A 15642-nucleotide genomic window follows, 5' to 3' on the forward strand; every position below is an offset into this window, starting at 1 on the left:
TGTACCCAGTTACAACGTCCACTGAGTCAGTTACTCCCCCCACCAAGGGAGCGTATGAGAAGTAATTAGACCTGGGAGAGGATGGCTCTATCAGGGAGAACAGAATGGACAAGCCCTAGGCGTCTTGGTCTTGGAAGAGTGACCATGCGGTACATGCCATTCCCGTAGTCCCATTCCAATGGAAAGAGGACTACGTGATCCTCGGGTCTCCATGCTCACATGCACAACAGTTGCTTTGTTGAGTGAAGGGAATGTGTTTCCCATTCAGCCAAACATTTGCCTCCATACCCTGTCTCGGGTCTATTTTAGGTCTATAATTATAGTGATTGTCACCTAGGTGGGGTCATTCCTAAAAGGCTTGGGAACATTGACTGGTATGGGGGAGGGGGAAGGAGTCAGAAGTAGAAGAGGAGAAACTGGGGACAAGATAGGATCATTGATTATCTCCTTATTCACCAAGTTCTGGCCTTTGTTGCCAATGAGACTTCACTCTTCCCAGATTTTTTCCAAAGATGTGGACCACTCTAAGGGTGTATTTGAAGTCAGATAGATAGTTCCTTCCTTTTCTTTCAGGTGTTTCAGGGCCTGGTGAAGAGTGAATGATTCACACTTGTGCTGATCAATTATTAGGCAATTTCCACGACTCACAGAGGACTAAGTCTCCATCCATCATGGGGTGGCCATTATGACTCTTTCTCTTGATTACTCAGGAGGATCCAGCTATGAAGAGCTGGAGTCCTTCCTGGACTCGAGCTTCTCCAAGATCAGACTGGACTAGGGTCTGATGTTCTATCAGTTCTAAGCAGGAATGTTCCAAGGGGCTCACTTCCTACAGAGAATTCACCGAACGGAGGAAATTGTTGGCTGTAAAAGATCAGGTCATCTTTTCTACAAGGACAACATCATATCTGAGAACTCCGCGGTCAGCTGACATTTTTCTGCCCTCTGGTTGAGGATAAAACTAACCCGGTAGGAGACACGAAGTGTCAGGGAACCTCAAAAGACAAATTTCTCTTTTCTTTGGCTAACGAGATGATGGCTGCCATTGACTGGGTACATTCAGTCCATCTTCTCAGGACAGGGTCTAGGAGTTTAGACAGGAAAGTTATAGGCTTTCCTCCATCCCATGTTCCTGAATTAAGATCGCAGAGTCATGCTCCCTTTGGCAGCACATATACTAAAATTTGGAATGATACAGAGAAGATTAGCATGGCCCCTGAGCAAGGATGACATGCAAATTTGTGAAGCGTTCCATATTTTTTCCAAGGCCCCAGGCACATATGTAGCAGAGGACTGACTGCTTAGTCTAGCCCCAGTGGGAGAGGATGGGTCTAATCCTGTAGAGACTTGATGCCCCAGGGAAGGGGGATGTCAGGGGGGAGATGGGGTGAAGAACTCTGGAATGGGGAGACCGGGAGGGGGGGCAACATTTGGGATCTAAATAAATACAATAATTAATTTTTAAAAATCTCAGGGCCAAAAAATAAGAAAAGGTTTTTCAAGTGGAGGTAGCAGTAACATTGGAGCTGAAATAAGAGATTGCTAAAGATCTTGGGTAGGCAGGCCTGATCTCCTCTGGGTGCCAAAAGAGACAACTGGATTTGCTTTCTAATATCTTAAGATAGAAATCCTTGGTTCTAAGGACATAAAAGTCTATCCAGCATCTGGAGAGATATCTCAGTGTGTAAGAGTATTTACCCTTCTTACAGAGGACCCAACTTCAGCTCCTGACCCTTACCTTCCTTTACTGATTAAGTGTCCCAAACAGTAAGCTGCATTCTCAACAAATTACAACTCTTAACCACTGTTGATTTGAAAATTAAGGAGCGCAAAGGTAGTCCAAGTAAGCTCTTTCCGGGAGGTCTCTCACAATAACAGATCATCTGTATATTGGATGACGTGAACTGGAAAGGGGGATTCTATTCTGTCTGACAGTTGTTCTAGAATTTGTCCACATGGGTTGGGACAGTCAGTAAGTCCCTGGGGAAAGAACTGTCCATCTATGTTGCTTCTTTCCTGGGGATCTTCCACTCAGGGGCAAAGGGCATGCTGGTATAAAGCCTAGGTTGGATCCAGAGACCTAGACAGCTGGTGGTGAGGCATATGAGGTCATCGAACACCCACACAACTGAGGATTGGGTCTCCATCAGTTGAGCATCTCATTCACTTTCAGCTTCTGGAGTGGACAAGGCAATAATTGTCATTCCCATGGACACCTTCTTCCTCTTCCTCTTCTTTTCATCTCTTTCCCCTTCTCCTCTCTTTCTTCTTCTTCTTCTTCTTCTTCTTCTTCTTCTTCTTCTTCTTCTTCTTCTTCTTCTTCTTCTTCTTCTTCTTCTTCTTCTTCTTCTTCTTCTTCTTCTCCTCCTCCTCCTCCTCCTCCTCCTCCTCCTCCTCCTCCTCCTCCTCTTCTTCTCCTCCTCCTCCTCCTCCTCCTCCTCCTCCTCCTCCTCCTCCTCCTCCTCCTCCTCCTCCTCCTCCTTCTTCTTCTCCTTCTCCTCAACCTTATCCCCATTTTCCTCCTTCCTTTTTTTGGTTTATTGAGAAAAAACCTTTCTGTGCAGCCCTGGCTATCCTTAAATTCACTGAGATCTACCTACCTCTGCCTCCCAAGTGCTGCGATTAAAGGCGTGTGCTACTACCCTGGAGCCGTGGCTTTTTCTTACCTTGGCCTGTGCGTAAAGTCACCTAGTACATGCTTGCTTGGGCTCTGGCCTACATTGCTGACAGACTTTCTGTCTCTGGACCATTACTGATCTAGGAAGTACTGACTGCCTATACCATGGACCCACCATGATAAGATCCTGGGACATGTCTCCCCAAGGTTAGGGTTCTTGAATTCTTTCCAGACCGAATTAGAATCCTGGATGAAGCTCCAAATTGTTAGAAATAAAACCTGAGTGTCAAGCACCCTACATGCAAAGAACGTAAGTGCACTGTTTAGGTTTGGTCAGCTTGACCCAAGTTAGAGCCACCTGGGAAGAGGACCTGGGAAGAGGACCTGGGAAAAGGACCTGGGAAGAGGGGTTGCCTCCATCAGATTGTCCTTCGTGCATGTGTATGGGCTGATTAATTGATTAATTAATCAATTAATCTTGATTAATGCTTGATGTGGGAAGGCCCAGCCCACTGTTGTCAAAGCTACCCTTGGACAGGGAGGTCGTTGGCTGTGTAAGAAAGCAAGCTGAGCAAGCCACAAGAGCAAGCCAGTTAGCAACACCTCTCTATGCTTTCTCCTTCAAGCTCCTTCCTTGGATGATGGACCATGACCTGGAATGTGTAATATCCTCTTTCCTCCCCAACTTGGTTGGTGTTTATGCAGCAACAGAGGGTGAACTGAAATGAACTGGATAAAGCGAGAGTGAGCCTGGAAGGCAGCTTCTGTCTTTGCAATGGGCTGGGTGCTTCCCTCAGGTAGCAGGCGCACTGAGCAGGGAAGAGACACATTTTCATCCTGGCCTCTCTGTATGTATCTCTGTGCTGTATTCTCTCTGGCTGGCATCTGATCTCACAATCTTCCAAAACGGACTAACTTTTTTTTTGGGGGGGGGGGTTGCTCAAAGGAGAAACTGATATGTGGGTTGGTTGCTCCTGGCCACTGAGTTTTGGAACTGCAGTAGTTGTGTAATCAGAAAGTTTTTACAAGGTGGGGAAGGTTTCAAAATAGCATTACAAAGGTTACATTCCAGGGATCAATCTCAGGTTTAAAAAAAAAAAAGTAAATATTTCCCTCACAAGCCAGGCTCAGCCACCATTCTTCAGTAAGGTATTTAAAAGAATCAAATTGACAGCAACAAGCACAAGCAGACATGGGGATTCAGTCTACTTTGTCATGTTGGGAAGAGGGACAAAGAGATGGACTGACCACCTCCTTCCCTGCCCCAGTTTGCTTTTGGTGTCCTGACGTGAGATTTGGGCTGAAATAGAAGGCAAGTCATATGGGAAGGTAGGGTTACAGTCAGGTTCTGCTCCCATTCACCGCACTGTCTCAGTCCAGTCTCTTCTACAAGGCAATCAGACAAGGTGCAAGTATTTCCTGCAGGCCAGTTCACTGCTGTCTGGGCCCTGGCCTTGTGTGAGATTGCTGGTGAAATTCCAGTTTCTTGGAGTCCATTCTTTCAATGGCCTGAGAGCCAAAGGGCAGGTTCAAGTATCTCTACAGAAGATACCAACAGATATATTGGGGATTTGTAATGGATTTTATAAAAGAAATAATGCTTTTGAAAATTAAACGTGGAAAATACTCGAATTTCACTCAAGTTTACCCTAGTGTCTCAAACTGAGCGCATAGGCAACTTCTCCAAAATAGGTGGATGGAGTTAGAGGCTTTGTTGTTGTTGTTTTTGTTGTTTGTTTGTTTGTTTTAAAAACCCAGAAATGAGATAATCAAAAGACACACCCCGGTGTATGTGCACGTGTGCACGCACGTGCGTGTGTTCCTATGTGTAGGTATGGGTATATGTGTGTCACGGCAGACATGTAGAGATCAGAGGATGGCCTTAGGTACCAGTCTTTACTTTCTGACTTTGGAGACAAGGTCTCTTGTTCACCTCTGTGTGTGACAGACTAACTGGCCAATGAGCTTCTGGGGATTCTTTTGTCTCCGCCCACCCGCATCTCCCATAGGGCCACAGTCCTTTCCCTCTCGTTGGTGAAGCATCTGAAGCAATGTGTGTTCCTTAAACATGATGGATGGAAGTGAGAATTCTCCTTACTAAGCGTTATGCTGCTGGGTGGAGCTGGTGCACACTTTTGATCGCAGCACTTGGGAGGCAGAGGCAGACGGATCTCTGTGAGTTCGAGGCCAGCCTGGTCTACAGAGTAAGTTCCAGGACAGCCAAAGCTACACAGAGAAACCCTGTCACAAAAAAAAAAAAAAAAAAAAAAAAAAAAAAAAAAACCAACCAACCAATCAACTAACCTACCAAATAAAATGAAAGATGTGGCTCTTGAACTTAAATTAGTCCCTAAGTAATTGCTACTAAAAGGGAGTGGGGTGGGGTGGGAAGGCGAAACCAAAGGGAGATTGGGGAAATCCGTGAATCCCTGGGGAGAATGATATGATGGCTGTACTTTAATTCCTAAACGAGTAAATCATGTAAACACGTAACAAGCAGAAGGAAAGATAACCAGCAGGTAGCAGACGCACAGAAGCAGCAAGCGCACAGTAAAACCTCGTCACGTCGGCGCTTACGCCATCTAGCAGAAATGCCTGGGCTGTTTTCCTGGAGTTCCCACAAGGGGTTTCCAGAAAGACCAGTGTTCCCTTCATAGCTGTTCACCATTAGCTGTTTGCTTTCTCCTTTCTCCCAGACACAGCCGTGGGGGGCAGAGTGCCCCAGGACAAGGCCTCGGAAACACAGAAGATAAACACGAGTCTGAGATCTTGCCCTTGGCGTCAGCTCTCCACACGGGTAAACGGCATGTGGTATTTATCCGTACTTTATATTACAATTAAGGACAAATGAAACCCTATGTGCAGCTAAAGCTTTTAAAGTGTGCATAGTGACATTATCCATAAAGGCTAACATGTAAATGCCTCTTGACTGATGGGCAACAGCAAACAAATTAAACACAGCCGCACAGCCACACGAGGAATCTTGAGAACACTGTGTTTAAGTGAAGTAAGTTCTCTGGAACGGTGAAGATCTATACCTATTAACAGTTGCATTATGCCACACTTACACCAAAGCCCACTGAGCTGTACTCTTTAAATCATTGAACCGAACGGTATATACTGTATGTCCCAAAGCAACTGTGAAGGTGGCTATTGGCAGAAGGGACTCACTGGATTCAGATGACAAGAGTCCTGAGTTTTTGAGAGTTAAGCTGACTAATGGCTCTACTGGCCTAGAAACAGAGAACTGTTCAGAACTGAAAGCAGCTCTCGACCCAGCCTCTGAGTAAGGGATCCTGCTAAGCAATCGTCCTAAGCCACAATAAGGGCATATTTACAATTCCCGTGTCTAATGAAGCCAAGTGCATATCAGGAAAAACAGTCGTGCTGAGTGTTTGCTCAAGGGCTGTGAAAATAAGTGGTCTGAGGAGTCTCCTGTGGAGGAGGGACAGAGTGAGGACTCAAGAAATATGCCCTACCTCGTGGTGACCAGCCTTCCTGCAGTTGGCCTGGCAGGATTTTTGGCATGGTGCCAACGCTGACTTCCAAAGCGAGCATTTGAAATCTTCGTGCTGCCCTTGGCTCACGCGTGTATAGTAGTCTATCAAGGGCTGGAAACCTTTCTTTTGTTTCTCAGGACCTGGAGAAGTATTAGATCCAAATCTCATGACATATTATAAGATTTTTATCTTAGGTTTTCTTTCTTTTCTTTTCTTTTCTTTTTTCTCTCTTCTCTTCTCTCCTCTCCTTTTCTTTCTCCTCTCCTCCTCCTTCTTCTCTCTCTATCTCTCTCTTTCTCTCTCCTCTCTCACCTCTCTCTCTTTCTCTCTCACCCCTCTCTCTCTCTCTCACCTCTCTCTTTATTATCCCCTCTGGCTTTCCAAGCTATGCTCAGCAAAGACATAGGCTTTATCTTCCTGTCCAGAGAGTATCCATCTTCCCCTTGAATTATACTGTCAAGTCTAAGAAGCTGAAGATAGCTATTATTCGATGGTCATTGTCAGGATGGCTATAAAGGAAAGAGGAAAGGAAACAGGTGCTGCTGGGGAGATGGGGAGGTTGTGGCTCTCCTGCATCCCTGGTACACACGAGCGATGCTGCTGCTGCAGAAAGCAACTCAGCAGTTTCTCAGCCCTGTGGAGTGGTGTTGCCCAAACTAGGAGCTGATCTCAGCGGACTCATTAATGTTCTCTGGTGTATCCCTTGCTGACACACCCATGTGTATTCTACACTAATCTAATTAAATGAATAATCAAGACTGACCAACACAGTCCACTGTAGGTCAACTTGATATCCAAATGCATCTTAAACCATGGCCTCCACCTCTGACCCCCCTCAAGGCTCACGAAGCAAACGAACCCCAATTCTGAGTCCTTATGATTTTTACAGTTCTAACACTGCTTAAAATCAAGGCTTCTCTGGAGTTTGCAGGACAAGCCTTTGTTTGCTTTTGTTACTTGGGACAGGGTCTCGGTATGTAGCCTAGGCTAGCCTTGAGCTACAATCTTCCTGCCTCACCTTTTCAAGTACTAGGACTATAGGCATGCAATACCATGTGTGGCAAAGCCAAGTCTTACCTGTGAGCCTCTGTTAAATTTAAAAGTGGAGCTACATGCTTCCTACAGCAATGGTACAAAGTAGACCTTTCCCTTCCAAAGGGGGAGAAGAGGAGAATCCTAAAGGAGGAATGACCCAAAGCAAGACTAAAGACCAGAGGGAAATACACTAAATCTCGTGGTTCCATGTTTTGGCATCCAGGACATATTGTGGAATAGGTACCCAAGGCTGGCCATTCCTGATTGAAGTCTACACGGCCTATTATTGTGGCCTGGCTCTGTTGACCACCCAGAGTTTCCTCTAGCAAACATTCCACGTTCTGACATCTTTAGCTGCCTGGCTGTAGGAATCCTGGGCTTGTTACACGTGGGCTGGTCCAGCCTTTGCTTTGAAATCTTGGTAGAGGGCATGGCAGCCCCAGAGCTCTTGTATTTTAGATTTCTGCACAGCCAGTATCCTATGGATAACATCAAGGTCTGCCATCAACTCGGGCTTCTTAGAACACAGTTGCCATAGTGTCTGAGGACCCAATGGCTAAGCACATGGAAACATCTCCCTTGTGGCCCTGTGTGCTGAGTACTTAAGAGTTATTGTTCCATGCTAGAGACTGAGACAAGTCAAGTTCCAGACATTCTTGACATGAGAAAACCTTTCCATTCTTAAAACTGGGGACAGGTAGAGCCCCAGCAATTCCTGGGATGTTAACATTTTTCCTCCTCTTGGAGTCAAGAAGGGTGAAGTCCCAACAATCCCCAAGACATGGACAAGGCTTCCATAGTCTCTGTTACACTGGGAAACAGTACTTGCCTTCTTTTTAATGGTTTTAAATTTTTTCCAAGCAGTGCCCTCCTTAGTCTCAATTTTTCAAATGCTCCTTTTCTAGGCAAAATATAAGCTTTTTTGTATATTTATGTTCTATGTTTTTCTTCCAAATTCTCACTGTAAATTTGTGTAACTTGTGTAAAACAATAGCCACTCCACTGCCTGAATGCCAGAGTGCCTTGAAATTTTTCCTTTGCCAGATCAATAAACCTTTTATTTGATTGATTGATTGATTGGTTGGTTGGTTGGTTGGTTGACTGATTGGTTGTTCATTTAGCCAGTTTTTCAAAGACGGGGTCTTGCTAACTAGTCCAGGCTTGCCATTAGCCTAGGAGCCTTTTGTCTCAACCTTCCAGGAGCTGGGGTCACAGGTGTGTGCCACCACGCTCAGATTAGTCTGTGCCATTTAAACTCGGCCTCACAGTCGCAGGACAGAGAGGAAATGCAGACAATCATTTGTCTTGTTCCCAAGTCCTAGCAGGCACGACCTCTTATCTAATTCCCACGAGAACCCTGCTCCCTGAATCCCTGCTCCCTGCGATCTTTCCCGTCTGTGTTCCTGTAGGTATCGTGCTCCCGGCTCCCACAGAATCGCTCACTCTCCAAGTTCTGCTTAAAACAGCTTGAGCTTCTATCCAGCCTGTTTTCTGCAAACTTATCAACATCTTTCTATCTAACCTTTTCCAACCCTGAGCACTTGGTCAGGTGATTCCAGGAACCGCCTCTCTGTGCTAGCTTCTGTGATTGTCACTTTCCTGTTGCCTCGACAGAAATCTGAGGACAAAGTACCAAAAAAAAAAAAAAAAAAAAAAAGCAGGCAGGAAGATTTTGCTTTAGCTTAGTTCCCGAGGCATGAACGGGGTGTTTCAAGTAATCACATGACAAGGTCACGTTAGTGTTTAGTTTTCAGAGCAGGGCCCCACCTTGTACCACAGGCTAGTCCTCCACTCATGATCCTCCTGCCTCAACCTATTAAAGGTTCTGGGAATCACAAGGTGCATCACCATGCCAGGCAAGCCGGTCCCTTTAATACGAGAGCAGGACAGGAAACAGCTCTGAGACACTGAGGCACACCCTAACATACCAGTCCGTGTCAGGTCTCCTTCATCTTCTATATTCAGTGTGGTCTCTTCTCTAACTGAACTACACTGAGACTTTCGAATGGTTCCTAAATGAGCAGCTATTCAGCATCTCAGACGAACCTGCCGCTTTCATAGCACCCTTGGGACAAGAGACCAACTTTGGAATTTGGGAATGGAAAACACCTGTCTTCCTCCATGCCTGGGTGCAGGGAACTGATGAACTCAGGGTCCCACAAGCTTACATGCACCCCATCTTGTCAGACAGACTAGAGGAGGGGTGGATAGAGACAAACGTTTACTGGCACATGTTAGGTCAAACTGTATGAAACTTCATTTTACAGTGAAGGAAACCATAGATAGGAAATTGTCAGCTTTCTGTGGGTCTGTGTTTTACAGCTGTGTCAGGATTGCTTTTGTGGACCTTAGGCATACACATGTAGATGTACACATGTAGACGTACACATGTAGACGTACACATGTAGACGGACACATGTAGACGTACACATGTAGGATAAACTTTTCCTATAAACGCCCGAGAACCAGAACAGTGATGGCTGCATTGATTCACCGTGGTGCTCAGCCAGCACAGACACTCTGCTCCTCCTCCTCCTCCTCCTCCTCCTCCTCCTCCTCCTCCTCCTCCTCCCCCTCCTCCTTCTTTTCCTCCTCTTCCTCTTCCTCCTCTTCCTCCTCCTCCTTCTCTTCCTCCTCCTCTTCCTCCTCTTCCTCCTCTTCCTCCTCCTCCTTCTCTTCCTCTTCCTCCTCTTCCTCCTCCTCCTTCTCTTTCTCCTCCTCCTCTTCCTCCTCCTCCTCCTTCTCTTCCTCCTCCTCCTTCTCTTCCTCCTCCTCCTTCTCTTCCTCCTCCTCCTTCTCTTCCTCCTCCTCCTTCTCTTCCTCCTCCTCCTTCTCTTCCTCCTCCTCACCTTCCTCCTCCTCTTCCTTCTCTTTCTCCTCCTCCTCTTCCTCCTCCTCCTCCTTCTCTTCCTCCTCCTCCTCCTCCTTCTCTTCCTCCTCCTTCTCTTCCTCCTCCTCCTTCTCTTCCTCCTCCTCCTTCTCTTTCTCCTCCTCCTTCTTTCTCCTCCTCCTCTTCCTCCTCCTCCTTCTCTTCCTCCTCCTCCTCCTTCTCTTTCTCCTCCTCCTCCTTCTCTTTCTCCTCTTCCTCCTCCTCCTCCTTCTCTTCCTCCTCCTCCTTCTCTTCCTCCTCCTCCTTCTCTTCCTCCTCCTCCTTCTCTTCCTCCTCCTCCTTCTCTTCTCCTCCTTCTTCTTCTCCTCCTCACCTTCCTCCTCCTCTTCCTCCTCACCTTCCTCCTCCTCCTCACCTTCCTCCTCTTCACCACCATCTTGAAGACCTTGTATAATCATCCCCTCCTTTGTCCGTGCCACAGCAAGCGTGCTGCTAAGCTAACAAAACTAATGAAGTTGCTCTATTCAATGGAGCTGTTTTTAAACTTTAGAAGGCTAGGGTACTAGGAATATGTGATAAACTGTTTAATTAAAGTTTATTACAAAGCTGAACTGTAGTTTATTTTCAGAGCTACCCAATACTCCACTGTGTGAGATTCACAGTGACAGGCACTTTAGTGAATATCCCAAACAACCCAAACCATGGATGCTTAATCCCTTAAAGGTGAATGGATTAATATCACGGATCTGAGTCTGGACTTCTTAGCTCCAGGTTCTACTCCATCATCACTTAAAAAAAATGTCTCAAAATGCATTTTCTGGAGTTGGAAAGTTGGCTCAGTAGTTAAAAACACTGACTGTGCCAGATAGTGGTGGCGCAGACCTTTAATCCCAGCACTTGTGAGGCAGAGGTAGGTTGATTTCTGAGTTCGAGTCCAGCCTGGTCTACAAAGTGAGTTCCAGGCCAGCCAGGGCTATACAGAGAAACCTTGTCTCAAAAAACAAAAAACAAAAACAAAACAAAACAAAACAAAAACAAACAAGCAAACAAAAAATACTGACTGCTCTTCCAGGGGTCCAGGTTTCAATTCCCAGCACCCACAAAGTATTGCACAACTATAGGTCCAGTTCCAGAGGATCCTTTGGCCTCTTTGGGCACAGCACACATGGGGTGCAATCAGAACATAGACATAAGATAATTAAAAAATATATTCTTAAGGGGGTGGAATGAGGCACTCGGTGCAGTGCTTCTACAGGGTGAGCACAGAACCATGGGAGTTCTGTTCCATCTTGTTACAAGGCATGCCAGTTGAGGTGTAACCAGGCTAAGGAGCTTGCTGGATTTCACACAGGAACATAACAGCCAAGGAGAGCTTGAACATATCTCTCCGCAGCCACAAAGCCACGTCGTTTCCCGACTACCACGAGAGCTTTCTAGAGAGACAGGGCATAGGGACACAGAGCTCAGAATGACTGATGCCCCTGGAGTTGGCAACTCTTCTCCCACAAACCCTGAAGTAAAATCTGTGAGAGCTTGTTGGAACCTGGTGTCTTTGGGGGCAAATCTCTGTCTGTATGTACTTTCTTTTTCTGAGAACAAAGAGCGCTTTTTAAAAAATGTAATTCATTGTCTCTCTCCCCCACAAGCAAGAAGGAATGTAAGCTCGCTCTCTTGCTCTCAGTTCAGGCTGCCCAAACTAAGCATTGCTTTTTGGAGCAGTTTGTGAGAGAAGAATGTTTCCAAATGTATGAGGGCCTCACATTTCCAGCAGAGAGAGATTTTCATATTCCACATATTTCCTTCTTTGGATCTTTCTATTTAGGGATCTGTTTAAAAATACAATCCCTCTGTCTGGAGCAGAAGGGGTTGTGAACCATGCGTTCCACCTCTCCCGAGACTCCAGTCACTCGGAAGGGAATGGCAGAGCAAAGGAAAGGAAAAAGGAAAGAAATAGGTTGTTTTGGGTTTGGACTATAACATGAATCCATTAGAGACTGCCATAGATCAGAGAACCTACCATAATGTTTAAAATTTAGCATAATGGAGAGGCCATGTTTCCTTTTGAGGGAAAAGAATGGTTGTTATTAGGGATGCACCCTTGAAACAGGCACCTTTGGTATAGTTGGTTCCTCTCATTGCCTATTGATCAGATACCTCACTTCAAAAAATTAGGTTGGTTGGGGCTGAGGAGTTGCTCAGTGATTAGGAATGCTTATTGCTCCTACAGAGGACCCAGGTTTGGTTCCCAGCTACCACATGTGCAGACACTCACACTCAGGCACACACACACATATATATTTAAAATAAATAGGTGAGTACTTAAAATCTGTTGGTTAAGGACAACTAATGGCTACTTAGAGAGGGAGAACTGGCCTTCTCCAAGGACGAGCCTCCAAATTAGCTCTCCAACTCCATGTAGACATTCCCGACATCATTATATACAAAAACCACTAAGGGAACTAAGCAGGATGCCTTTACATATTTATCCATATATATAACAATATCAACTAAAGAGGGCATCGGTTAGAGGGGATCAAGGGGACCGTTGAAGGAGTTGGTTGGAGGGATAAAAGGTAAGGGGAAACTGATGTATTATAGTTTAATTAATTAAAAATATATATTGGTGTGAGATTTTGCTAAAGATTCAGTAATGTCAAAATATAGTCTTGAAAGTATATGTGTGTGTGTGTGTGTGTGTGTGTGTATACTATACACACACACACACACACATATATACCTGTTCTGCCATAGAGACACCAGGAAGAAATTTTATATCTACTGAACAGCCAGCTTGCCCAAAGGGAGACCCAATTTCCCAGGGAGCTTTGGGGTAATCTGAAAGCTATTGGGTGGTGCTGAGTTACAGATAGGAGCTAAGGATACATCTTGCAATAAGGGGACCCAGTAGATCCACACTTAGGATTCTAACCATCTTGAGGGCTTGCTCTAAAGGAATTTGGAGCTGGGAATGTACTATGCTTCTGTAGGGTTGCTGGTGAAGGCAGCCCTTTATACTCACTATGGAAGGATGTTGTGTGTGTGGTGTGGGGGATGGGGGGGCCTGAGGTCAGACATTAGACTTCAGCATATCACGTCTCCTTTAACCTCTATAAAAGATTGGGCTTGGGGGTTGAAGAGATGGCTCAGTGGTTAAGAGCACTTAAGAGATTCCCGAATTCAATTCCCAGCAACCACATGGCGGCTCACAACCATCTGTAATGGGATCCGATGATGCCTTCTTCTTGTGGGTCTGAGGAGAGCCACAGTGTACTCATATAAATTAAATAAATAAATCTTAAAATTAAAAAAAAAAAGATTTGGGCTCTACTTCAGACATGTTCAAATGACTCAGCTAGAAAAATTGAACTTACCAGAACTCCTTTCATGATAAGGAAGCACTCTATGGCGTTAGAAAAAACAGCCAGAGAAAGAACTTTGGAAGAATGAGTGTGAGAGACACCACACACACACACACACACACACACACACACACACACACGAGCAAAATTCGGAAGGAAGCACTTTGGCCAGTGCTCTGTCCTCTCTTAGAAGGTAAGTTCTGGGGACCAAGTCAAAGTTTTTATTTCCTGAGCTTAGGCAGCTCTGAAGGCAGTGTGGAAGCCTCCTGGGTGTGGAGAGGCAACAGTCTGTTTATGGTATGGAAGGACAGACAGACTCCCCCAGTTCACAGCCCAGCTTGAGGACCATGGGAGGAAATGATGTCAGACGGGACTCGTTGAAGCCCCAGTTAACAGAGAGAGGTTCTGGTTCTCCAAAATTGCTTCTTCCTAGAGATGGCAAGAGCCAATGTTGGGGCGGTGGGGGGGGGCGGGGGAACAAGCAGAAAGTATTTGTGGCATTTGCTGAAGTTGAATCCCAAGAAGTGAAAGCAGGTAACCGACTGCCAAGACTTACTACAACAAAGTGCAGAGTAGAACCAACAGGAAAAGACACATAACAGAGGATTCTGGGAGCCCCGCACAGACATTTCTTGTAGGAGACCACACAGGGGAGCTCTTTTCCGGTTTCACTTGACTACGTGGGATCCAAGTGGGAAGCCTCTCGAAGGAGTCACAAGGCTCAGTGGGGGAGGGGCTGCTGACAGAGCAACTCGCTACTATGTAACAGCAAAACCAAGACCCCACCCCCCCACCCCCCCAACAATGAAGCCAGGTGCACATCATTAAACCTGCTGTTCATGAAAAGCCGCCTGATAGAGCAGCATGGCAGATATCTGTTACTGCAGGGTGACTATAACAACATCCTCAAGGTTGACATAAAAACCTTCCAGTGGCAACAGTCCTAGGAATCGCCAGGGCTCTTAGCAGCCTCCCTGGGTTAACTCGTTCTTCCCAGTTATTGAGGGACAAGGTTGACGAAGATTTGAACAAAGTGCTTAAGTGGTAGAGGTCAAAGATAGCCTCCACCACCCTGAAGCTGATCACGAGTTAGACAAGAAAGCCTCCAGCTGTAATTACATTTTTAAAAAATTGCTCTCTAATTTTACGGCATGTGCTGTATTTATCTTGCAAGGGTTTAGTAAATTCTTTTTTTTTTTTTTCTTTTTCTGGTTTAGGAAATTCTTGCTAAAAAAAATTGAGGCTCATTTCAACTGTAAGACTGAATAAGGGGGTTCCGATTCGTTTAACCATTCCGGGGAGTTCGAGGTTGAAATGTGGATAAAATCATGAAATGGGAAGTGTAGGGTTTATGGGAAAATGGAGGTGGCTGCAGGTGGTGCAGTGGTGATGATAGGTCAGTCACAAAAGCCAGCAGGTGTCCTGTGCGACTGTCTGCAGAAAAGGGAAATACAAAGGACAGCTTGCTGCTGTCAAGGGACTGTTTCATCAAGACATTTACCGGGTGATGTTCTTCTTGCTAGGGGCCACCCACACAGCTGGGGACTGAAAGGGCTTCCACAGACCCTCAGTAAAGTTTAAAAAAAAAGAGGAACACAGGTTGTTAGTTTCTCGCCCATCATCATAATCCCAGCTGTGTTAGTCAGGGTTCTCTAGAGTCGCAGAATGTCTCTCTGTATTAAGATGACTTACAGTCTCTAGTCCCAGTAACTCAACAGTGGATGGACCGTTGTGAATGGGAAGTCCAAGAATCTAGCAGGGGCTCAGTCCCACAAGCATAAGTGTTTCGGCTGGTCTTCTGTGGAAGCTGGAGTCCTGAAGATGTCAATTCCAACAGAAGTGCTGGCAGATGAAGGCAGACTGTCCCTCCCCCACTGTCCTTATGAAGGCCTCCAGAAGAAGATGCAGCCCAGTTCTCAATGTGTGCATCACCATGCCTGGACCTTTAAAGTTTTAAGTAAAGCTGTCCTTTACTTAGAACTTTCTTTGTAATGGCACCACCAGGCTGGTTTTGAACTCAGAGATCTGCCTGCCTCTGTCTCCAGAGATGGAACATGCATACCACCTTGCTTAGGGCCTAAGCTTTTCATGGCCACTAAGCTTCAAGATCTGAATCAAAAGCCTGAATTCCGGCCTCAAGGTCTGATCACAGGTGTACTGTCTGCTTCCGGATTGTAGTTAATTTTGGATACAGTCAAATTGACAACTGGGAATAGCCATCACAACACCCTTTCTCTGAAAAGTATTCACACCACAGGGCCTGCTCCTGGCAGTTGTGCTTTTGGTCTCCGTGCCCTGCCA

At 45.8% G+C, this 15642-nt stretch overlaps 1 non-coding gene across 1 annotated transcript; it reads left to right on the forward strand.

Moving 5' to 3' along the window:
• The first annotated feature begins 1153 nt into the window (after positions 1–1153).
• Positions 1154–1261, forward strand: Gm22045. The gene has a single exon (XR_003951725.1). It is a non-coding gene; the product is annotated as a U6 spliceosomal RNA (small nuclear RNA).
• Positions 1262–15642: the final 14381 nt, after the last annotated feature.

The sequence above is a fragment of the Mus musculus genome, chromosome 15, assembly GCF_000001635.26.
Source record: "Mus musculus strain C57BL/6J chromosome 15, GRCm38.p6 C57BL/6J".
Lineage (NCBI taxonomy): Eukaryota > Metazoa > Chordata > Mammalia > Rodentia > Muridae > Mus > Mus musculus.